The sequence below is a fragment of the Cricetulus griseus genome, chromosome 2 (genome assembly GCF_003668045.3).
Source record: "Cricetulus griseus strain 17A/GY chromosome 2, alternate assembly CriGri-PICRH-1.0, whole genome shotgun sequence".
NCBI lineage: Eukaryota > Metazoa > Chordata > Mammalia > Rodentia > Cricetidae > Cricetulus > Cricetulus griseus.
In genome coordinates, this window is record NC_048595.1 from 253,928,235 (window position 1) to 253,954,419 (window position 26,185).

The window sequence follows — 26,185 nt, forward strand, 5'->3', positions numbered from 1 at the left end:
CCAAGATACTATTTACCCTTTAAGGTTTGTTTTATTTTGTTTTGGGTTTACATAGAAATAAAAACAGGTTACCAGGACTGATGCTTCTACAGTCTAAAGTAGGACTGAGGTGCAGTTCATTGAAATATGCAAAATTAAATAATGTTTGATTTCTTTTCACATTACCTAGATTTGAAATACTATATGTCTATGATTCAGAATCTCAATTATAGTATATATTGACAATTTTTTAATGGCAGAGTGGCAATATTGGTCTCTATGAAAAAAAGAAAACCAAACTTTTGTTTCTTGAAAGGAGAAAAATTAAGTAGAAGGAAAAGAATAGCCTGGTCCCTCAATAAAAGAGACATTAATTGGAGAGAGCAGTATTACTTTTTTGACATTTAAAAAGCATTATCCCTAGTATCAAGGATAATGTAATACCATCTACTTCTTATGTATTACAGTCACAGATATATGAACACACATATAAAATATAGACACTGCATGGTGACTAAAGAGCTGAGGAATAAAACCATAGTCTAACTCATAGCATTTATAAGTCACTTACAGATTATCTTTAACAGCTTGTTTAGACCTGAACAAATTTCAGTGAGCATACTAGTAATTTTCAAACAATGTCATAAAAACTCTGATTGTGTTATTTTATTTTGTTGAATTAATTTGAGAAAAAGAAACTAGTTGCTTCACTTCACTGACTTTAATACTAGTATCTTATGGATTGCTTAATACAGATACATGTATAGAAACTTAAAAGAATCATACATTTCCATGATGGAGATATCATTGATCATTGGTATGTATATGCATATGCAAAACATTTTAACACTGTGAACATTAGAAGTTTTATGATCAGTCATGGGGAAAGGTTTATACTCTACAACAGTGATGCTGGTGACACAAGGCCTCTTAGTGACGTCAATCATTTGGAGGTAGGAGTTTATCAATGAATTGCTTGACATCCATCATTTCCTGATGACATGAGCTGTGCATCATGCCTTCATAGACTTTGAAGGTTACATTGGATGGATTTACCAATGCTTTTAGTTTTTTAACAGTAAGAGAACCAAACATTAGGGGAACTAAAGGGTCACATTCTCCATGGCACTGGAGAATAGAAATATCTCTATTAGTGCCATTGATAGGACCCTGCGGAAATGAAGCCCGGAGTGGAAGCCAGCAACTGAGCGCAGTGACGCCGGCCAGTTTCTGCTCTGTGGTAAGAGCCGGGTATAAAGATAAAGCGCCTCCCTGAGAAAATCCTCCCAGAATAATTCTGTTAGAGGGAATGGCATTCTTCACCTCCTGATCTATTAAAGCTTTTACACTTTCTGCTGCCTGTTTAATTCCAGATTCATCCTCATGAGAATCTGGTGAAAGTCCAATAATATCAACCTAAGAAGGCATAGCCATATTCATATTTAATTTAACAGGCATAACAGGAGCATGTGGACAGATGTATTTGATGTGGGAACTTCTGATACCTGCAAAGGCTTCTGACCATCCATGACCAGTATCTACCAATCCGAGAAGGAAAATAACCGTGGCGGTGGCCTTGCGGGCGGCAGGCACGACGGCGGGCAGCGGGGCAAACATGTTGTTGCCACACATCCACCAGCAGGCAGACAGCACGTCAGAAGCTGAAGGGAGCTCGGGCGCCCGGGCGAAGGGAGTCGTCATGTGACATTTTTAACAATCTTGTATTATAATGGTGCTCTCTAGTGACTAGTTTTGAATGGGAAAATGGTCCACTTTATATAGCCATTATCCTTGAAAGGAAAAATTTAGGTATTTGGATCTCATGCAGCTATTTCTTACCCTTTCTAGAAATCTATCTCGGTTTTTATGAAGTTTCATAAAGAATACATATTAGAAATAATTCTTAGCTACAGTTTGTTGTTACAGTACAATTTATCAGTCAAATATTCTATGCTATTTACTTAAAACAAATCTTTCCCTGTAGATTGTGTAAACAATTCTGGAACCTAGAATATTTTTGATAACATTCTCACTTTCATATAGGCCTTTGGGGACAAAATATTTACATAAATGTCTACGATATCCATCATCCATTCATCATAGGTTTGCCTTTTCTGCAGTTTTACTTTCAAATTGTTTTTAAGAAGTGTTCACAAAGATGGACTTCTGAAAGGGAAGAAAATGACTCAGTAAAAGATGGTTCTCAGTGGGGTGGTAAATATTAGCCTGCAATGGCAATAGAGAGTGAGAAATGGTCCCAACTATAGTGAATTAATGGAGAATCATCTTAGAAATAAAATCATATTTTACCTGTGACTTGGAAAAAGCCCACCTAAGGCGTTAGAGATGCAATCCTGATGCAGTTCAAGACAGGTGATTTCCAGTCTCTCTCTACAAATTTATTGAAAAGTGGAGGTTATTTACATAAATGACACTAGTGCCTTTCTTTTTGCAAGTGAACAACATAAGAATTTACTTAATAGAGCAGGAGGAGAAGTAATTATGGAAGGGAAAACAAACCCAAAGCAATAATGAACTAAGTTTGAATAGAGGATTATTTGGGATTAGGTCATAGGAAGGGGAAGCTAATTTGCTTGGCTTTTACTTATGTATTTTAGGTTTCATGAACTATGATTTGTCTAAATGTGAATTTATTTAATTTAATTCATGTTCAGGCTTGATAATATTTTCAAAATGAACATTTAATCTTTTCTTCAGTTCTTTAAAAATAAAAATGTTTGGGCCAACCAAGTGGCTCAAGGTTTGCTAAACTAACTTTGATTTAAGATGCCACTACACCTGTTTGGTCTTTTAAAATTCCATGAACCTACCTGGTTTGTGAGATGTATATGAGTTATTGTCTTGTCTTCTGTTCTGTTTTCCATCAAGCATTTTCTGCCCTTGTTCTTCTCCGATATTAAGATGCAAAGTTCTTTGTTTCATTTTATGATAAACATAACAATATGAAATACAATGATTATGTTAAGTTATTCTTCATGTCCCCATAATGTTTAGTCTTATAGTTTAGTATATAACATGTCCATGCATCTTTATTAACTAGATCATTATAGCTCTAGTTGCAGACTTTTAAAAAAGTGACTTGAAACAACAATAATTTTTAAAGAATTGTTCCAAAGGTGTTATCACAAAAGCTGGTATCTTGTGAAATGACAGGACATATTTTGCGTAGAATTTTTCATCCTATCAAAGGTGATCATTTATGTTATTTGACACCTCTGGCTTTCATTAATCTTCAACTGTAAAAAATGTTAAAAATTTTGATGGCAGTAATATTCTCATGCATTCTGTACTCCTAGAAAAGGAACAGAGTAAACCTGGTTCAAAAAAAAATGCTTTGTGATAAACTGAACATGGAAAACAACTCTCCAGTTTATCCTTTTATTCAACCTTTGTAAAAGGTATCCCATAATAATGTGATAACTTAGGAAAAGATAAAACGAAAATGTCTCCATCATTTTAACAGGGAATTAACCAATCAGTAATAAAACTAATTGCCACTTATCAGGTTACAGGTGAGTCTTCCAGAAGGAATAATTAATTCATAGAAAGCTTATAGACAATTTAAAAGAACATGCCACTAAGATTGCATGTCATAAGATTATAAAAAGGTAATGCCAGTTTCTAATAGACAAACGAGACTATAAGGAACTAGATATCCTCTAGTCCCATTTCAAGCACCTGGAAGATTTATCTTTAATTTAAACTGGCACATAAATTGAACATTTCTGAGAGGTCAAATTACACTTCTGTGAAGATGGAAGGAGCAATGAGTAATAATGATGATCACACTTTACATTTGCACAGCATTATATGCCATTTAATCTACTTTTATATCCCTAGCTCTAGAGGAGAATGAAAAGATTTCATGTTCTCAAAATTATGATCCAACTTTATCTTCCTCATACCATGCTGTGCAGCTTACATGCCTACCACACTGTCTTCATCTCCTGGAAATTCCAGGAGCTTACAATCCTCAAATCTGTGCAGGCTACACGAGTCAAATTCATGATTTTGAACAGTGTAGCATGTGTGACTAAATATAATTTTTTGATATAATCAGTGGTATTCAGGTTGAAATAAATAGACATATTTATATTGGATACTTTTTATGGTGGAAAACTGCTGATATTCCAAGAATTACATGTACTTAATGTATATGATTTGATGCAACTAAGAAAGTTCCATGTTAACTCCTCTTTAAATGCTTGTTATAATCCCCCAATGAAGTCCTGGGTTCTTGCTTGTTGTGAAGTTAATTACTGGTTATAAACAGAGATATACCAATACATAAGCAGATAGGGTTCAGGTATAATTAGGTAAGTATGCCTTACTTACAGTGCACCAAGCCAACCGGCAGGAAAGCAAAGCAAGTGGATGCAGCATCGAGAGAAGAGAGGTTTCCCACATTTGTCCCCTACTCTTAAGCTACACTCACATCTTCCTGTCTAGGCACTAGGGGGCATGGCCAGGTATAACTGTAGCCAGCCCCAGGACGTATGGTCAGGGTGACCCCTACAACTAGGTGTTTCTTTTCACTCATGTTAGAGTCTCAGATTTTATATTCTTTCACAATAGCCTTTGAAAAGCCATTTAAATTTATGAAGTTATCCAGGTCCCAGATCAGCGGGTTCTCAACCTGTGGGTCATGATCCCTTTGCGATGGAGCAACGCCTTCACAGGGGCAGCATATCAGATGCTTATATTACTATTCATAACAGTAGCAAAATTATAGTTATGAAGTAGCAACAAAAAATTTCATGATGGGGGATCATCACAGCATGAGGAACTTTATTAAAGGGTTGCAGCATTAGAAAGCTTGAAAACCACTGCTTTAGACTGCATAATCTGTTGTTGTATTATTATTATTGATAGTCCCTTTTCTTTTTTTCCCAGTGTTGATTTGTTTATTCATTAATATATACCCCTTTCCTAACAACTTGACAATATAGCAAGAAGTACAATCCATAATCTGGTAAGGAAATAAAATTAACAATCTATTTCTTTAGATAGGGATGTACTACTAAAAATCTAGTAAGACAATAGGATACGTTGAATAGACTGGAAAGTGCTTCTTTAAAGAGATGTTGAGACTGGGTGTTGGTGGTGCATGCCTTTAAACCCAGTACTCGGGAGGCAGAGGCAGGCAGATTTCTGTGAGTTTGAGGCCAGCCTGGTCTCCATAGCGAGTGCCAGTGACAGGATAGGCTCCAAAGCTACACAGAGAAACTCTGTCTCGAAAAACCAGAGAGAGAGAGAGAGAGAGAGAGAGAGAGAGAGAGAGAGAGAGAGAGAGAGGTTGAAGTGAGGGAAGGAATAAATAGGGAGGAAACAATTCAGTTGACAACTGAGAATGAAAGTGAAGAGGAAGAAGCCTTGTGGTGGTCCTTAATTGATATCACAAATAAAGAGAAAGGGTTATCAGGGGATCTTGGGTTGTACATACTCTTGCAATACAAGAAAGCTGGTGTGGAGAAAAGAAAGTGTAGAGGTGAAGAGAAGGGGTGAAAAGACAGATAGGTAAGTAGACTTTAGAAGTCTTGAGGATGTTTTGTTCAGACTTAACTGACAACCACTGTTATGTAAAGACACACCATAATCTAAGGAACACAGTGATGTTGGGTTGTCAACAGGATAGTCTTTTTTCTTTTGATCCTTTGTATTTCTTTGCCATTAGTGATGCTGTCTCATTTGCTAATTACAGATGTTATTAATTCTTTTTCTTTTTTCTAGCCAAATATTATCAGCTTGGTGTTTAGGGCTTCACCTATACTTGTTTCAGGATATTTTCTAATTTCTCCTATGACTTGTTCCTCAAACCATCATCTGTTTAGAGGTATGCTGTTTAATTTCTCCATAATGATTAATTTCCAATTTCTTTTTAGTAATCGATATATAACTTATCTTCGGTGGTCATAAGAAATACTTATGATTTCGGTCTTCATAAATTTAATGACTTGTTTTATATGTTCTAATATATGATCAATTCTAGAAATTGTTTATCTTTGACTGACAATGAAATTTAATATAGTTTAAACCTAATACTATATAAAACAATCTACAGATTTAATGCAATATGTTCCCAAACCTCAGTGGTATATGTTTCAGAAATACATAAATCTATGTGAAAATATATATGTAATCTCAGAAGAGCACCAAAAACAAAACAATTTGGAAAAAGAACAAAATTGAATTTACATTTTTTAAAAATTTTAGTAGACTTTTGCAATGAAGCTATCTGGCACTGGGCTTTCATTTGTTTTAAGTTTGTGGACAGATGATTCTGCCTATTGAGTCTGTCAAAGCAATTGTTATACCTGTGTCTATTGTGTGCCACAAGGAAGGAGATACAACACTTACAGTTTCCAAAGGCTTTAATAAATTCTGACATAAGAGGAATTGCTGATCTATCAAGGCTGCAGTACAAGGACTAGGAGCCTTGCTCCTTTCAGCCCTGAGCAGGGGCAGATGTGGAGTTTATAAAGAGAAAACCATAAACACTTGTACCACGTTACAATTACATTTTTCACCAATTAGGATTCAGAGATTAGGGACTTTCCCTATGTATTCCATCATTGTTGACCAGCACAGAACGATCAACCAATTATATGCATTTGTTTGTTTGTTGTTCTTAGGTTTTGTTTTTAGGAACAGGCATGTTTGGGAGATTGTTACTTAGAGAGAAATTTGGTTAACTTCTGGACAATCCCCATAGGAACTCCATGGGAACTTGAACTTTGTTTCATCCTACAGGTGAAACGGAGTCTGAAGTCAAAATGGCTGTATTTACGCTAAGGGCCTTTGGCCTACTCCATTTACTATAAAGATTGTACTACTGTGAGAGTAGCACAAAGAAAAAGACTCAGATGAAATAGAGTAGGGAGCCCAGAGATTAGCCCTTATGTGTATGGTCTTATGATTCTCAAAAAGGGCATCAAAGACCACTTAACAGGGGCCTGAGGCAGGCAATGTTTTCAACAGTTTCTTTAGCAAATGGTGCATGAAAACTGGCTTTATAACTGCAATGCATTAAAGTCAGATCCTTGTAGCTAAAACACTATACATGGCAATGAACTGAAACTCTATCAAGCTCTGTTTATTAAAAAAAAAAAACCTGTAAGATGAAACACAGAACATAATCTTTTAAGCATTGAGTTTGGCTTGATGTTTCAAAAACTTCAAGAATGAAGTCAACAAAAAGACAACAGGTATATTTTGCTTCTTTACAATACAAACTTTTTGTATATCAAAGGACACTTTAATATATGAACAGACAATGTTAATTTTTCAGATTTTCAATGCCTCCTAATACAGAGTATTAAATACTTGTTCCCTAGGGTGTGGCAAGAGGAATATTGGAAACTTTAATGTCTGGAATCTAGTTGAAAGATTAGAGGCATGCCCTTAAAAAGGATGCAATGATTTCAATCTGTTTATTTCTTCCTCCTTCCCTCCTTTCTCCTTTCCCCTTCCCCTTTTGAAATTTTATTACTGGTTGCCTTAAAACAGAAAAACTTCATCTACTATATTCTATTGGCATAGCCAAATAGTGCACAAGAGGCTGAAGAGCAAATGATACAAGCAGCCATTTTTTACTTTCTCACATTTCCTTTTCACAGTAGAAGGAAAGTAATACAATCTGCACAGTGAGAAATAGTATTTGCAAATCCTGAATGTGATAAGGAATTACTTTCCAGGGTATTTATAATACTCTTAAAATCAAGAACAAAAACAACATGGCTTGCCTCTTGTCAAGGCTCAGAGAAACAGGGGAAAAGGGTTAGAAAGAATTAAATAACCAAGGGATGAGGAGGGGATCTGTGACATGTTGTCTTCTGGACATGACACAAAATACAGACCAATGTACAGTAGTTGTTGCCTGAACAAGATCAGATAAGTTAAAATTTTAGCACTGATTGGGTAGGGATTCACAGGCCCCATATCTAGCTGAGGAGCTGTTGACATTTGAGGGCTTCTGATGGAAGGAGAGACACTTTTCTTTGGCCATGTTTCCACTGGTAGGTTTCCAATGCTTCAGAGATGGCCCCACACTTATTCAAAGGTAGTCAGCATGAACTGCACTCAAATATAATGGTGATGATGATGATGACAAAAATAATAACAAACAGCAATAGTAGAAAGAGGCCATGAAATTTGGATACAGAGATGGGAGTTGACAAGAAATAATGTCAGGGTAGATAAGATTGACATATATTGCATAACGTGGTTAAAATGTTAAAAACGTAAATAAATACTATTTTAACAGCTAATATCTGATGTAGACATATGTAGTATATGTTATAATTATTTGTATTAATTTTACTTATATTAGAAACAATCTTATTTCTTATATTTTTTAGAAATTATTTTTTATTAGTTCAAATTAGAAACAAGTCTTCTTCACATGTCAATCCCTCCTCCCTCTCCCTCCCCCCTCCTCCACCCCTCACCAGCCCCCAACCCACCCCCTTCAACTCCCCAGGGAGGGGAAGGCCCTCCATGGGGGATCCCCAAAGTCTGTCTTATCATTCTGTACATGGCCTAGGCCCTCCCCAATGTGTCCAGGCTGAGAGAGCATCCCTCCAGGTAGAATGCCCTCCGAAATTCATTTATTATGCCAGGGATAAATACTGATCTACTACCAGAGGCCCCATAGAGTGCCAAGACCTCCTCATTGACATCCATGTTCAGGGCTCTAGATTAGTCCCATGCTGGCCTCCCAGATATCAGTCTGGGGTCCAGGCACTCCCCTTGATCAAGTCAGCAGATTTGTGGGTTTCACAAACCTGGTCTTGACCTCTTTGCTCTTCACTCCTCCCTCTCTGAAACTGAGTTCCAGAGTTCAGTTCAGTGTTTAGCTGTGGGTATCTGCCTCTGCTTCCACCAGCCACTGGATGAAGGATCTAGGATGACGTATAAGGCAGTCATCAGTCTCACTATAGAGGAAGGACATTTAGGGAAGCCTCTCCACTCTTGTTTAGATTGTCATTTGGTATGATCCTTTTAGATCTCTGGAAATCTCCCTAGTGCCTGATCTCTCCTCAAACCTATAGTGGTTCCTTTGTTATGGTGTCTTTCATCCTACTCTTCTCTATTCTTCCCCCTACTCAACCATCCTGCTCCGTATTTATTTGTTCTCCTTTCCACTTCTCCCCCTGTCATTCTTCAAGCACCTTCTCCCTTACCCTCATGCTCCCAATTATCTCAGGAGATCATGACCCCTTCTCCTTCTCCAGGGTCCATGCATTTTTCCCTTAGAGTCCTACTTGTTTCCTAGTTCCTTTGGTGATATGGATTGTAGGCTGGTAATCCTCTGCTCTATGTCTAAAATCCATATATGAGTGAGTACATACCATGTTTGTCTTATTGTGACTGGGTTACCTCACTCAGGATGGTTTCTTCTAGTTCCATCCATTTGCCTGCGAATTTCAAGATTCCATTGCTTTTTTTTCTGCTGAGTAGTGCTCCATTTTGTAAATGTACCACATTTTTTCTATCCATTCTTCAGTTGATGGGCATCTAGGTTGCTTCCAGGTTCTGGCTATTACAAACAATGCTACTATGAACATAGTAGAACATATGCCCTTGTTGTATGAATGTGCATTTTGGGGGTATATGCCCAATAGAGGAACTGCAGGATCTTGAGGTAGACTCCCATTTTCCTGAAAAACCTCCATACTGATTTCCATAGTGGTCTTACAAGTTTGCACTCCCAACAGCAATGAAGGAGTGTTCCTTTTTCTCTACATCCTCTCCAGCATAGATTGTCATTGTTGGTTTTGATTTTAGCCATTCTGGTCAGTGTAAAATGGTATCCCAGAGTTGTTTTGAGTTACATTTCCCTGATGGCTAAGGATTTTGTGCATTTTCTTAAGTGTCTTTCAGCCCTTTTATATTCCTCTGTTGAGAATTCTCTATTTGGTTCTGCACCCTACCTTTTAATTTCATTGTTTGGTGTTATGTTCAGGAAGCAGTCTCCTGTACCATTTTGTTCAAGGGTACATCCCACTTTGTCTTCTAATAGGTTCAGTGTGGCTGGATTTATGTTGAGTTCTTTGATCCATTTGGACTTAAGTTTTAGACATGGATGATAGACATGGATCCATCTGCATTCTTCTACAAGTCCAAATCCAGTGATGCCAGAACCATTTGTTGAAGATGCTTTCTTTTTTCCATTGTATAAATTTTGCTTCTTTGTAAAAAATCAGGTGTTCGTAAGTGTCTGGGTTAATATAAGGATTTTCAGTTTGATTCCATTAGTCTATCTGTCTAGTTTTGTGCCAATACCAAGCTGTTTGCAGGTCTATGTCTCTCTAATAGTGCTTGAAGTCAAGGATGGTGATGCCACCATAATTTCCTTTATTGTACAGGGTTGTTTTTGGCTACCCTTTTTTTCCACATAAATTTAGTCTTGTTCTTTTGAAGTCTGTGAAGAATTGTGTTGGGATTTTCATGGGGACCATGTTGAATCTGTAGTTTGCTTTTGACAAGATTGCCATTTTTACTATGTTGATCCTACCTATGCAAGAACATGGGAGGTCCTTCCATTTTCTGGTATCTTCTTTAATTTCTTTTCTTTTATTTTTTTAAAGATTTAAAGTTCTTACTGAACAGGTCTTTCACTTTTTTGGTTAGATTACCCCAAAGTATTTTATGTTGTTTGTGGCTATTGTAAAGGGTGATGTTTCTCTGATTTCTTTCTCATTGCATTTATCATCTGTATATAGTAGGGCTACTGATTTTTTTTTGCATTAATTTTGTATTCTGCCACTTTGCTGAAACTGTTTATCAGCTATAGGAGTTTTCTGGTAGAGTTTTTCAGGTCACTTATGTAGACTATCATATCATCTGCAAACAGTGAAAGTTTTATTTCTTCCTTTCCAATTTGTATCCCCTTGATCACCTTTTCTTGTCTTGTTGCTTTAGCTAGAACTTCAAGGACAATATTGAACAGATATGAAGAGAGTGAACAGCTTTGTCTTGCTCTTGATTTTAGAGGAATTGGTTTGAGTTTCTCTCCATTTAGTTTGATGTTGGCTGTTAGTTTGCTGTATATTGTTTTTATCAGGTTTAGGTGTGTTCCTGTTATTCCTGTTCTCTCCAAGACCTTTATCACAAAGGGATGTTGGATTTTGTCAAAGGCTTTTTCAGCACTAGTAAGATTATCATGTGGATTTTCTTTTTCAGTTCGTTTATATGGTGGATTACATTGATGGATTTACATATGTCGAACCATCCTTGTATCCCAGGGATGAAGCCAAGTTGATCATAGTGGATGATTTTTCTGATATGTTCTTGGATTCAATTCACCAGTATTTTCTTCAGTATTTTTGTATTGATGTTCATGAGGGATATTGGTCTGTAGCTCTATATTTTAGTTGTGTCTTTATGTGGCTTGGGTATCAGACACAGAAAACTTGTATGTATCATAATATCACTACTAACAACTTAAAAAGTAGAAAAAATGAGATATGCACAAAGAGATAAATGATAAGCAAATGTGATCTGCAAATGAAACAGAATCAGTTTTAAGCAGAAGGAAGTCAGCACATTGTAGTTGTTTTCTCTTTGTGATATCATGGTAAGCAGAAAAACTAAGTCATGAAGAACAAATATTGCATGGTTTTGCCTGCAGGAGATACAAAGCAGGTCATAAATAGAGACAGAAAGTAAGATGCTGGCTGCCAGATGTTGGGAAGAAGTTCTTGTTTAATAGATAGATTCCAGTTTCTAAGATGAGAAAAATCATGGAGATGAGTGATGACAGTATGACAACAATATTTAAAAGTCCTTAATTATTACTGGATATAATTCACAAAAGTGATAAGACAGCAAAGGCTTTGATATGTGAATTTTACTATAGTAAGCTATTTTTAATGCATCACTGGACATATGGGCACATCTGGAACACATGGAATCAGAAGTTTAGAAAAAAAATAAGGACAAAAACACTCACGTAAAAATTTATGGATTTTCTTAGACCCATTGTAAAATTGAGGTCATGGTAAAAAGCTGCTCTATTGATATCTTCAGAGATAGGTGAATGTAGGTGTCCAAAGGAGAAGATACTCAAGCCACATGCTGGTAGGAAGGCACACATACTAGTTTGCATTAACTGTTGTTTTTGTCAACTGTTGTATATGTCAACTGTTGAAGTTGTCATATACAAAGAGGTGGAGAATCCTCCTATGTCTTCAGTTTTAGCAGTCTCCATATGTACTTGTATCTTCTCTTTGGAAAACCAAGGAGACTCTCAAGGTTAGAGGTGAAGACAATATTTTGTGGAGTGCAATCATTTTTAAATATAGTCCTTGTGTGTTTTCAGAGCAAAGGCCTACCTTCCAGTGAGAATGACTTTATAAGAGATGAGCTCATTGAAGGAAGGACATTTTCCCAACCAATCACCACCTCCCCTGCCATCCTCTTTGTTTTAAGTTTCTTTTAAAATGATTTTTACATTCCAATCCCAGTTCTCCCTCTTCCCTTCTCCCAACTCCCCTACAATTCTACTCCTATCTACTCCTTAGAGGAGATAAGACCTCCCTTAGGGAGTAACCAACGTCTGGGATACCAAATTGAGGCAGGACCAAGCCCCACCCCCCAAATCAGGCTGGGCAAGGTATCCCACCATAAGTAATGGGTTCCAAAAAGCTAATTAATGTACCTGACATAAGTCCTGGTCCCACTTCCAGTGTCCCCCCAAAAGAGATCAGGCCATATAACTGTCACTTACATTCAGAGGGCAGAGGGCCTAGTTCATTCCCATACAGGTTCCCCAGGTGTCAGTCTAAAGTTCATGTGCTACCTCTAGCTGGAGTTGGCTGTTTCTGTAGTTTTCCCCTCATGGTCATGACCCCCATTGTTCATATCATATCTCCTCCAGGAGCTCAGCCCAGTGCTTGGCTATGTGTCACTACATCTGCTTCCATCAGTTACTGGATATAGGTTCTATAATGACAATTAGGCTATTCACCAATCTGATTGCAGAAGAAGGCCAGTTCAGGCATCTTCTCCACTACTGCTAGGAGTCTTAGCTGGGGTCATCCTTGTGGATTTGTGGGGATTTTCCTAGCACCAGGTTTCTCTCTAACCCCATAATGGCTCCCTCTCACACATTATCTCTTTCATTGTTCTCCCTCTGTGTCCCCCCCAACTTGACCATCTTGATCCCTCATGTTCCATCCCCATCCACTTCTTTCTAACCCCCTCCCTCTTTACCTAGGAGATCTTAACTATTTACCCTTCCTGATGCCCTCTTTTCCTGTCCCTCTTAGGTGCCTCCTTTCTACTTAGCTTTCCTGGGGCTGTGGATTTTATCCTGGTTGTTCTTTGCTTTACGTATAATATCCACTTATGTAAGTGAGTACATACCATGTTTGTCTTTCTGGGTTTGGATTATCTCACTCAAGATAATTTTATTCTAGATCCATTCATTTCCTTGCAGATTTCAAGATGTCATTAGAAAGGGGAAAGTGGCCTAGAACGCATGGGTACAGGAGACCACTTTCTAAATATAACACCAGCAGCACAGACACTGAGTGCAACAATCAATAAATGGTACCTCTTGAAACTGAGAAGCTTCTGTAAGGCAAAGAACATGATAAATAAGACAAGACTGCCGCCTACAGAATGGGGAACCTCACATCTGACACACAACTGATCTCCAAAATATATAAAGAATTCAAGAAACTAGACATTAAAATACCAAATAATCCAATTTAAAAATGGGTTGCAGTCCTAAACAGAGAATTCTCAACAGAAGAATTTCAAATGACTGAAAGACACTTAAGGAATTGCTCAACTTACTTAGCCATCAGGAAAATGCAAATCAAAACAATTCTGAGATACCATCTTACACCAATCAGTATGGCTAAGATCAAAAACACTGATGAGAGCTTATGTTAGAGAGAATATGGAGAAAGGGGAACACTCCTCCATTACTGGTGGGAGTGCAAGCTTGTACAGCTACTTTGGAAATCAGTATGGTGGTTTCTCAGAAAATTGGAAATCAACCTACCTCAAGACCCAGCAATACCACTCTTGGGCATATACCCAAAGGAAGCACATTCATACCACAAAAGCATTTTCTCAACTATGTTGATAGTAGTGTTTTTTGCAATAGCCAGAACCTGGAAACAACCTAGATGCCCCTAACTGAAGGATGGATAAAGAAAATGTGGTACATTTACACAAAGGATTATTAATCAGTAGGAAAAAAATCCATGATACACCACATAAGAGGAAAAAAAGGTGATTACATACTTGTGAGGTTCATAACTAGGTATACACAGCCACTTAAATACTGAGACTTAGTTATAGAACTACAGAATGTTATACCACCCCTCTTTCTATAGTCACAAAGTAGAGTACACATGTAACTGTCTCAGCCTCTCATTAAATATTGTATAATCTATTTTTGGCCAGGAGGAAGCTATGGTTTTTTATTCTCCTGTGTGTGGGGGAGGTGGTGGTGTGGGTGTTTTGTAGTGGATATGATCGTGTGTGCATATTTGTAAGTGTGTGTTGTAGATGTGTGTGATGTTGTTCATGCATGAGAATATGGCCACAAGAAGTCAATCTCTAGTGTGGTTCCTCAGGTGCCCTTCACTTTGGTCTTGGAAGGAGGGGTTTTCACTGACTAGGAGATTGCTGATTATGTGAGGTTATCCAGTCAGGGAGCCCCAGTGATCTCTGCCTGTCTTCATCTCGCCAGTGCTGAGATTACAAGCAAGCACCACTCCGTGTGGCTTTTTACTTAAGTGTTAAGGAGCAAACTTGAGTCTTTATTATTAATAGCAATCACTTTAACTATTGAATTATTCCCCCAGTCCCTGTAATAGTTTGTACCTTTACAAGTAGACATATTCAAATCAAATTACAAACATCTACAGGCTCCACTATTCATCAACTTATATTTTTCCTGTCTTGGAGTGTTCAGAGGTTACATAAACTTGACTATTTAAATTTATTCTCTAAAAAAATGAAACTAATTACCTATTTATAAGAAAGAGGCTGATGTTTGGCAAATACTAAGATTTTTGTTAAGTAGCATAGCTCGCTTGAAAATGTCTATAAATCAAAATATACATATGTATGAATATGCATGTATATACTACATACCTAATACCTGATCATCTCTGTTCCCAAGTACCCTGAAGTAGAATAAATGGTTTAAAAACAGGAAAAGCTGTATGTTGGTTTATGAATTTGTGATAATCAGTTTATGCCATTACTCTTTGCACAAAATAAGTACATTTAATGAGTTCATTAGCATGAAGTTCACTGAGCAAGTTCACTGTTATTAAAACAACTAAATAATAGATCCTAAGATTAAGTTATACAGTATAAACTAACTGCATATTGGAAAAAATTCTCTAATATGTTACCAAGTTAGCCAGAAATATAAACATATTTGAGAGGTACTCCAATATCTGGATGAAATTAATTAATGCCCAAGCACCACTCAAGGAAACTCTTGCCCATGAGAGTCTGCTTTTATATGACAGCTCTGAGAAGTGTAGACTATAAAGCGGAACACTGCACCCACTTTGCTGAAACTTAGTTCTGTTCTCCATTAAGACAACCAGATCCTCATTACACTTAGAAGAAATGACATTTGCACTTTCCTTTAAAAGTCTGCTTGCCGCATGCAAGTCATTGTATTTCAAAGGCTCTTGTAACAAATGAAGCATATTATTTGATTATACTTAATAGAGTAAACAGATGATAATTATCTATCTTCAAAAAGTTATGTGTGCTGTCTTATTTTTGAGCCTAGTTTAGGTGGGGGCAAGATTTTCTCTTTGCTTCACCTGTACTCGTTTTATGCATAGATTTTTGGTGTTTGTAGATGCTGGTGTGCGTGTGTGTGTGTGTGTGTGTGTGTGTGTGTGTGTGTGTGTGTGTGTGTGTGAATGTAAATCCTTTTGGTCATCATCTTGCTGTAGCTAATGCATGTAAATGTGATTCTTTTTTCTCTTATATGGAAATAGATTGTTTTCATACAGTATGTTCTGATTACAGTTTCCTCTCTCCCAACTCCTCCCAGCATCTCCCCATCCATCCAGATCCATGACACTTCTGTGTCTCAGAAAACTAACATGCATCTATGAAATAATAATAAAATAACACAAACAAGAACAAGGACAACAAGCAAAAACAAATCAGAATAGGACCAAACAAACAGAAGAAAAGAGCCAAAAAGAAACACAAAAACACACATATATAAAGATGACATTTGCATCCAACAGTATCTATCACAATAGCATTTGAAAAGGAGTATGAATAAGACATTTTGGGGGAAAACAAAGCTTTCTTTAATAAGTTTGATTAGAAGCAATATTCTGTATGTTCTTGGAGTATTATGGTATAAAGAAAACTCTAAGTATTGATTCAGAAAGTTTTGGTACTCACAAGCTGGTTCATAGGATGCAAACAACCAAGCAACTAGGAAGATAGGAAGATTTGTTTTCTAATATTGTTCCCATTGTGCTAACACTGACCTTAAAGGGCTCACTAAACTTATATTTATTTGTTTTGTTTTTAATTATCTGTTACTCGGAGACAATTAAATTAGCAAGATAGCCAAAATAACTACAGAAAATACTTCCAAAATTAATATAGAATGGTTAGAGTAGTACTTAGTATATACTGGTAATAGTTTTATAATTTAATCACATATATTTCATATACAATAAAATGTAAAACTAATTTTAAGCAAATATGTATAGCTGTGCAGCCACTCATAATTTATAATGATTCTCATTACTCTTGGAAGAAGTACTATAACTATTAAAGCTCATTCTTAATTCCTCTCTGCTTTCAATTGAGCACTAGACAATCTATTATTTAATACATTTATAAAACATATATGCATGTGCGTATCATTGTTTGGGACATTGAATATAAATAGAAATACAAAATGTGACATATGTGAATAGCTTCATCAATATAGGTCATTTCCCATTCATATTATTAGTACTCTGCCTGATTCATTTTTATTGCCAAATCCTCCTCAATTGTGATGTCACACCACAGTTTACCCATTTTCAATTGATGGGCATTTATTTAGGTTTGTTTTTGGACTTATGAGTCTTGCTTCAAAGAATACTTACTAAAGATATTTGTGTGAATGGATTTTTTTATTGCTCTTAGGTAGATAAGTAAGAATAGAAGTGCTGAGAAACAGATCAACTGTGTGTTAATATAGGAACTGCTATTTATTTTCTAAACAACCTGCACCATCCAAAATTTCAGACAACATCTAAGGATTTAAATTTGTACACAACTCTTTCAAAAAACATTATTTTCTTATAATGATCTTACTAATTAGGGTTTATTAGTTATAATCATCTAAATGGATACAAAGTTTTGATTTTCATTTCCTAATGAATAATGATGAGTTTATTTCTATTTTGTAGTAACTTATCTTGAAAATTAGCTGTTTAAGGCGTTAATTGTCTTTCTGTTACAGTGTTTTAGCAGTTCTTTTTCTAGACATAATCTGTAAATACATTTGAGGAAGATATAGCACTAGTCCATCTATGGGTTATTATTTCAACATCTTAACTTCGTCACTTTGAGTATAAACTATTTTAATTTTAATGAAATATAAAATAACATTTTCTTACATGTGTTTTTGATGAAGTATATAGAAACTATGGCTTCACTCAAGATCATTATAATTTACTTATGTTTTCTTCTAAGATCTTTACATTGTGAACTTATTTTAAGCCTTTTTTATCCAGGTTCAGATACTTTTTCTATAGAGAATCAAAGAGCAGTTTGATTTCATGTACAACATAGTATCTTGTTCTGACACCTTTCTTTTTTTTTTTTTTTTTTTTAGTAAACATTTTTGTTTAATTAAGCCATTATATTTCTGTAGGAGCAGAAAACTTTGCATTTACAGAAAAAAACAAAGCAAAGCAAAACAAACAAACAAAAAACAAAAACCTGACAGTTCTTAATATACAATTCAATCTGAAAAGATGTGTCAGGAAGCCATGATTGACACTGCATGACATGACAACATATGCAATGCATACTGGGTACTCAGAACCAAAGCTATAATGAAATAGCACAATACAACAAGGATGAACACTGCCATAAACACCTCAGATCCATTATGTATTTAATTTGAATTAATTTTGTATTGTTATGTCATTGATTTTTTTATTGCATTCAGAAACGTTCTATCATCCAATTTTTCTTTTTTTTTTTTTTTTTTTTTTTTTAAATTTGTTTTTCTTTTTTTTTTTTTAATTTTATTTTATTTTATTAGTTCTAGTTAGGGAACAAGCTTATTTCAAGTCCCTTCTCCCTCTCCCTCCCCTCACCCCCAAACTTTCTCCCCCACCCCCAGCCCATCCCCCCAACCCCATCCACCCACTACTCCCCAGGCAGGGTAGGGCCCTCAACGGGAGCTCAGCAAAGTCCACCAAGTCTTCCTATGCTGATCCTGGGCCCTTCCCCATGTGTCCAGGGCCAGAGTGTAACCCTTCATATGGGATGGGCTCTCAAAGTCCCTTTTTGCACCAGGGAAAAATACTAATCCACTACCAGAGGCTCCCTGGAGTGCAGAGGCCTCCTTATTGACATCTATGTTCTGGGGTCTGGATCAGTCTTGTACAGGCCTCCTGGACAGCATCTGGGGTCGATGTGCTCTCCCTTGTTCAGGCCAACAGTTCCTGTGGGTTTCTCCATCCTAGTACAGACCCCTTCGTTCTTCATTCCTCCCTCTCTTCAACTAAATTCCCGATTTCGGCTCATTGTATATCTGTGGATGTCTGTCTCTGTTTCCATCAGCCACTGGGTGAGGGCTCTAGGATGGCATAAAGAGAAGTCATCAATCTCATTTTAGGGGGAGGGTTTTTAGGTTATCCTCTCCACCATTGCCTGGATTGTCAAATCGTGTCATCCTTGTAGGTCTCTGGAGATCTCCCTGGTTCCTGATCCCTTCTCCGGCCTACAGTGGCTCCCTCTGATATCGTTTCTCTCATCTTGCTCTCTTTCCTCTATTCTTCCCCCAACTCAATGTTTCTGCCCCTCCATTTCCTCTCCTCTTCTCCTCTTCTCTTGCTCTTATTGTAGCAGCTCCTTCCCCCCCCCACCCTCATGCCCCCAATTAGTTCGGGAGTTCATGCCATTTCCATTCCTGGGGACCATTTAACCCTTAGAGTCCTTCATGTTTCCTAGTTTCTTTGGTGAAGAGCATTATATACTGGTAGTCTTTTGTTCTATGTCTAAAATTCATATATCAGTGAGTACATACCTTGCTTGTCTTTTTGTGACTGGGTTACCTCACTCAGGATGGTTTCCTCTAGTTCCATCCATTTGCCTGCGAATTTCAAGATTCCATTGCTTTTTTCTGCTGAGTAGTACTCCATTGTATAAATGTACCACATTTTCTCAATCCATTCTTCAATAGAGGGGCATCTAGGTTGTTTCCAGGTTCTGGCTATTACAAACAATGCTGCTATGAACATGGTTGAACATATGTCCTTGTTGTAAGTACATGCCCTATTTGGGTATATACCCAAGAGAGGAATGGCTGGATCTTGAGGTAGATTGATTCCCATTTTTCTGAGCCCTACTATATACAGATGATAAATCCAATGAGAAAGAAATCAGGGAAACATCACCTTTCACAATATCCACAAGCAACATAAAATACCTGGGGGTAACACTAACCAAAAAAGTGAAAGACCTGTACAATAAGAACTTTGAGACCTTAAAGAAAGAAATTAAAGAAGATACCAGAAAATGGAAAGATCTCCCATGCTCATGGATAGGTAGAATTAACATAGTAAAAATGGCAATCCTGCCAAAAGCAATCTACAGATTCAATGCAATCCCCATCAAAATCCCAACACAGTTTTTCACAGACATTGAAAGAACAATACTCAACTTTATATGGAAAAATAAAAAGCCCAGGATAGCCAAAACAACTCTTTACAATAAAGGATCTTCTGGAGGCATCACCATCCCCGACTTCAAGCTCTACTATAGAGCCATAGTTCTGAAAACAGCTTGGTATTGGCACAAAAATAGACTGATAGACCAATGGAATCGAATTGAAAACCCTGATATCGACCCACGCACCTATGGATACCTTATTTTTGACAAAGGTGCTAAATCTATACAATGGAAAAAAGACAGCATCTTCAACAAATGGTGCTGGTACAATTGGATTCGGACATGCAGAAAATTACAGATAGATCCATACCTGTCACCATGCACAAAACTTAAGTGCAAATGGATCAAAGATCTCAGCATAAATCCAACCACACTGAATCTTCTAGAAGAGAAAGTGGGAACAACCCTTGAACAAATTGGCACAGGAGACCACTTCCTGAACATTACGCCAGAAGCACAGACATTGAGGTCTGCAATTAATAAATGGGACCTACTGAAACTGAGAAGCTTCTGCAAGGCAAAGGAAACAGTCAGTAGGATAAAACGACCACCCACAGAATGGGAAAAGATCTTCACCGATCCCACATCTGACAGAGGACTGATTTCCAAAATATATAAGGAGCTCAAGAAGCTAGCCACCAAAACACCAAACAACGAAATTAAAAAGTGGGGTGCAGAACTAAATAGGGAATTCTCAACAGAGGAATCTGAAATGGCTGAAAGACACTTAAAAAAGTGCTCAAAATCATTGGCCATCAGAGAAATGCAACTCAAAACAACTCTGAGATACCATCTCACGCCTGTCAGAATGGCTAAAATAAAAAACACCAATGACAATCTATGCTGGAGAGGATGTGGAGAAAAAGGAACACTCCTCCATTGCTGGTGGGAGTGCGATCTTGTAAGACCACTCTGGAAATCAGTATGGCGGTTGCTCAGAAAAATGGGAATCAGTGTACCTCAAGATCCAGCCATTCCTCTCTTGGGTATATACCCAAATAGGGCATGTACTTACAACAAGGACATATGTTCAACCATGTTCATAGCAGCATTGTTTGTAATAGCCAGAACCTGGAAACAACCTAGATGCCCCTCTATTGAAGAATGGATTGAGAAAATGTGGTACATTTATACAATGGAGTACTACTCAGCAGAAAAAAGCAATGGAATCTTGAAATTCGCAGGCAAATGGATGGAACTAGAGGAAACCATCCTGAGTGAGGTTTTATTTTCCTTGTGAAGTTGACATCATCATGTGTGTTATGTCTTGTGGGTTTTTTTTTTTGTAATTTTTATAAACCTTTTAAAATGTGATTAAAGAAGATAATTCTCCAAGTAGTTATTTTTCTGCCTTCAGATATTTCTGCAATAAAACATAATGGCATTTTTATTTTGTTAAGATATTTTGTTTTTCTTTGTTGATTTTTCATGCGTTAGGTTGTATTTAACATTTCTCTTGAATAATTTTAGAAAGTCTATATTACCTATTGCATACAGCCACTGAAGTCTTACTTGGAAAGCCAATGATCACCCAGCTTTAGAGAGTTCTTTCTTCAAGGAGTCCATTGCAGGTCTTTATAGGAAGCATGTCTCTGACAGCAGGGCTCTCCCTTAGTTTTGGACTGAACTCGGAAAGTAAGTAGAAGTTTTCTTGCTGTACACTACAAAGTTTGTACCTCAAGAAACTATAATAACATACAAAATCTTCCACTAAAAATATTGGTTCAGCGTTTTGATTGTACCAGCTAGCTATATGGCTTTAAAATTAATTTAGATAATTATTTTTAAAATCTTCTTGGATGTAGGCCTTTTTATTCCAAGAATTATCCCCACCAGTCAAAATCAAGCATAACTTCTCCCTCACTAGATCCATTTTTCTCAGACACAAAAACCAAAGGTATTCACTCTCAAGAACCCCCTGACAACACAGGCCTGTGAAGCAGATAGGACAATATCCTGACCTTGTAGTCCATCTCCACTAATTTATGTCAGCTCCAAATACCTGGAAACACATTTTACATAGACCCCTCAGTGGCCACAGTTAGGAGAGAGGACAAGAGAATCAAGAAACAAAAAAAATATTCAATTACGGACCATAGAATCATGCTGTGAGAGTTCAGTGCATACTTCAGGGGTATTCCCTTCAGAGATACATATCTCATGGGAATATAGACCTCATTTAGCAAGGCTATCAGGAGTATTGTCACCAGAGATGCACATTGATGAAAACACCTTATTTAGCAAGGAGATAAGATAATCTGCCTTCTGAATGTGTTAAGCTGTCCTCAATGCAGACTTCTTATGTGAATAGCACTTCTCCTCACATTACAGCTTCAGGATTCTTCCCATAGCACTACAGTGTGTTAATTGTTGACTGGGAACATATTCTGTGGATGGCATGGAAGATGACTTTTCATTTAGTTATATAACTTTAATTTATAGAATATATACTGGGACATGCTTCATAACTGGTTCTATTTGTCCCACAAGGACTGTGGACTCTTAACATCTTGACTTGTTCTCTTACTCAGGCTAACTACACACAATTAGTTCACTTTCACGTCAGAGCAAGTTCAAACTAGACTGAAGGCTTTTTATAAAAACTTCACAGCTTTCAAGGTGAGAGTCACAGCTATGTACCAAGGTCACCTAGAAAAGCATGCAATCTAGTAACAATAGATCTGTGTCTTAAAGTTGTCATTGGGCACTGTGCACTCTCCTGTCTAGTCATGGTTTTGCTCTTATGGCCATGGACCCTAGTGTTGCCATGGTAATTGGCTCAGCTCCTTATCACTTACACTAGGAATGTGTTTTGACCAATGAGAGAAATTTCTTTATCACTTCAAGGCTCTTGAAGTAGAAAAGGTTTTGAGAGAAGAAGAAGCTAAAAGAAGAAAAATGGAGAAGTTAGAGTAGAATAGGATTATTACAACAATAAAGAACACATGAAATAAAGAGCAGGACCCTCAGAGTGTGTGTGAAGTTACTATAGAAATCTTTTACCCCCTCCTTTGCTTCTGAGAACCATTTCATATTTGGGACCCTGGGTAGAGGCTGGAGTCTGTCTTATTGACCTTTCAAGACAAGACCAAATATCCACAGCTAGAATCTTAATACTCCTAACTCCAGATGTCTAGATGCCAATGTAAAAACAAAATTAATAACAACCATGACAATAGAAGCAATAAATACTTCAGTCAAAGAAAATGTTAAATGTGAAAAAAAAATCCAGGCACAAAATATCAAAGAAATCTGAGACACTATGAAAAGACAAAATCTGAGAATAATAAAAATACAAAAATAAACCCAGGTCAAAGGCACAGAAAATATTTTCAAAAATTATAGAAGAAAATTTCCCTAACGTAAAGAAGGAAGTGGCTGTCAATGTACAGGAACCCTAAAGGACACTAAATAATTTGCAGCAGAAAAGAATATCTCCTGACATTTAATAATCAAAACCATAATTGTACAGATAAAATAAATAATATTAAATGTTGTAAGTTAAAAAGAAAAAATAACATAGAAAGACAGATCTATTGGAATAACAACTCACTTCCCAATAGAGACTCTAAAGGCCAAAAGAACTTGTATGAATATTCTGCAAACTCTGAGAAACCACAGATGCCAGCCCAAACTACTATACTCAGCACAACTTTCAATGACAATAATGGAGAAAGAAAGATATTCTGAGATAAAACCAAATTTAAGCAATATCTATAAATCAGGCTCCACAGAAAACAGTAGAAGGAAAACTAGCCTAAAGAGGTTAACCACATCTAAGAAAGTTCAAGAAATTTTCTCCAGTATTGACCACATACTCAGACACAAAGGAAGTCTCAACAGATACAAAAAATGAAATAACACCCTGAATCCTATTTAACAACCACATATTTAGGCTGGATATCAACAACAGAAATGATATAATGCTTGCAAACTCATGTAAACTGAATAATATATTACAGAATGAGAAATAAGTCAGAACACAAATTATGAATAAAATTTAAAACTTTTTAAAATTGAATGCAAATGAAAACAACATACTTAAACTATAGAACACAATGAAGGATGTTATAAGAGATTCATAGCACTAAGTGCCTATGTAATAAAAATTGGAAAGATCTCACATTATGAACTTAAGGGAGTACCTGAAAACTCTAGAACAATAAGAGGAAATCACAACCAAAAAGAGTAGATGGAAAGAAATAATCAAACTCATGGATGAAATGAATAAAATAACAGCAAGAACTCTTAACCATTGAGTCATCTCTCCAACAACAAAAAACTCAACCACACAAGGATTCAATAAAACTGAGTTGTATCTTTGAGAAAAGCAGTAAGATCCACAAATCCTTAGCAAAATTACCTAAAAGGTAGAGGGAGAAGGTACAAATTAACTATATTAGAGATTAATGGGAAGATAACAAGAGATTAATAAGGACAGACATACTTTAAATATACCTACCCAAACAAATTGGAAATTATAAAAGAAATGGAAAATTGTCTTGATATGCACCACCTACCAAAGGTACATAAAGATTGGATAAGTGATTTAAACAAACCAATTGGAACATAAACACTAATTAAAATTCTATCAACCAAACAAAAGCTAAGGTCCAGATGGCTTGAGAACAGAATTCTACAAGACTTTCAAAGAAGAATTCATAACAATTCTCCTCAAATTATTTCACAAAATAGAAACAGAAGGAACATGGCACAATTTTTTACAAGGTCACAGATACCTGATGCTTAAATGACATAAAGACTCAACATCAAAAAAAGAGAATTACAGGTCAATTTCTCTTGTGAACATGGATGAAAAAAATCAATCAAATACTCAAAAAGTAAATTCAAGAACACATCACAAAGATCATCTACCATGATCAAATATGTCATCCCAGAGATGCAGGGACAATGGCTCAACATTTGTAAATCAATAATTGTAATCTACCATATAAACAGAATGAAATACAAAAGTCACATAATCCATCTTATTACATACCAAAATATTTTTGACAAAATCCAGCAGTATTTCATAATAAAAAAGTCCTAGAGAGACTAGGTATATGGGAGACATAACTCAACATAATAAAATAATTTACAGAAAGGCCACAGCTAACATCAATCTAAATGTAGAGAAACAAAGAATTTCCACTAAAATAAAAACAACAAAAGTTGTCCACTCTCTCCATACATATTCAATATAGTACTTGAAGTCTTATCACAGTAAGACTGGTGAAGAAGATCAAGGGGATACACACAGGAAGGGAATAAATCTAAGAATCTTTATTGGTAGATGGTGTGTGTGTGTGTGTGTGTGTGTGTGTGTGTGTGTGTATTCATGCCACTCTTAGCCATATACTCAAAAGATGCTTCAACCTACTACAGAAAATATTTACTCAACCATGTTCATTACTACTCTATTCATAATACCAAGATGTTGGAAATAGACTTGATAGCCACCAGTGGATGAATAGATAAAGAAACTGGCATATCAACACAATAGGATAGTACCCAATTGTTAAAATTAATGAGATCATGCCACTATCAAGTAAATGACTGGAGCTAGAAAAGAATCATCTTGAGTGACATAACTGAGATCTAAAAGGACAAATGTCAGATGTACTCACTTCTATGTAGACTCCAGCTTTTAAATCAATTAAGAAGGGTACAATTCATATGACTACAAAGATTGGGTATAGAGTAAGAGACTAGGGGACAGGAATGAATCCCCTGTAAAAGGCAAATAGACTGGGTAGATATTGATGAATGGCAGTCTGGACTAAAATTAAAAGATCAAAAGGGGAGGAGGAGGCAAGAAATGAGTGTGTGAGGTCATATGAGGAGGAACAACTAAAACTAAGGGCCATTTGAGGGATAGTTTGGAAACCTAATACAGTAAAACTTGTTAAAATGCATGCATATATGAAGATGATCTAAATGAAATCATCAAATGACAGGGGAGACAGAGCCCCAAACTAGACCTCTCTCATCACCAAATGAACCCTGAAGTACTCGGAGTGGGTTAAACCTAAATGACTTATTGACAAAAAGGGTCCATAAAAATGCCCCAACAATCTAGGATATTGCCAAGTCTACTAGTTGCTCTTCACAAACTGATGTCAAGTTGCCATTGCTGAAGACAACACCTACACAACTCATTAAACATGGAGAAGTCAAGCTGGTACTTAACTACAGCCTTCACCCCTACTGAGAAGACTTCATGGTACCATGAGGTATTCTACATGCTACCAAAAGAGAAAGGTGATTACCT

At 36.6% G+C, this 26,185-nt stretch overlaps 1 pseudogene; it reads right to left on the reverse strand.

Annotated features, from left to right (window-relative positions):
* Nucleotides 1-918: 918 nt before the first annotated feature.
* Nucleotides 919-1,611, reverse strand: LOC100766975 (annotated as a pseudogene).
* Between the last annotated feature and the right edge of the window lie 24,574 nt (nucleotides 1,612-26,185).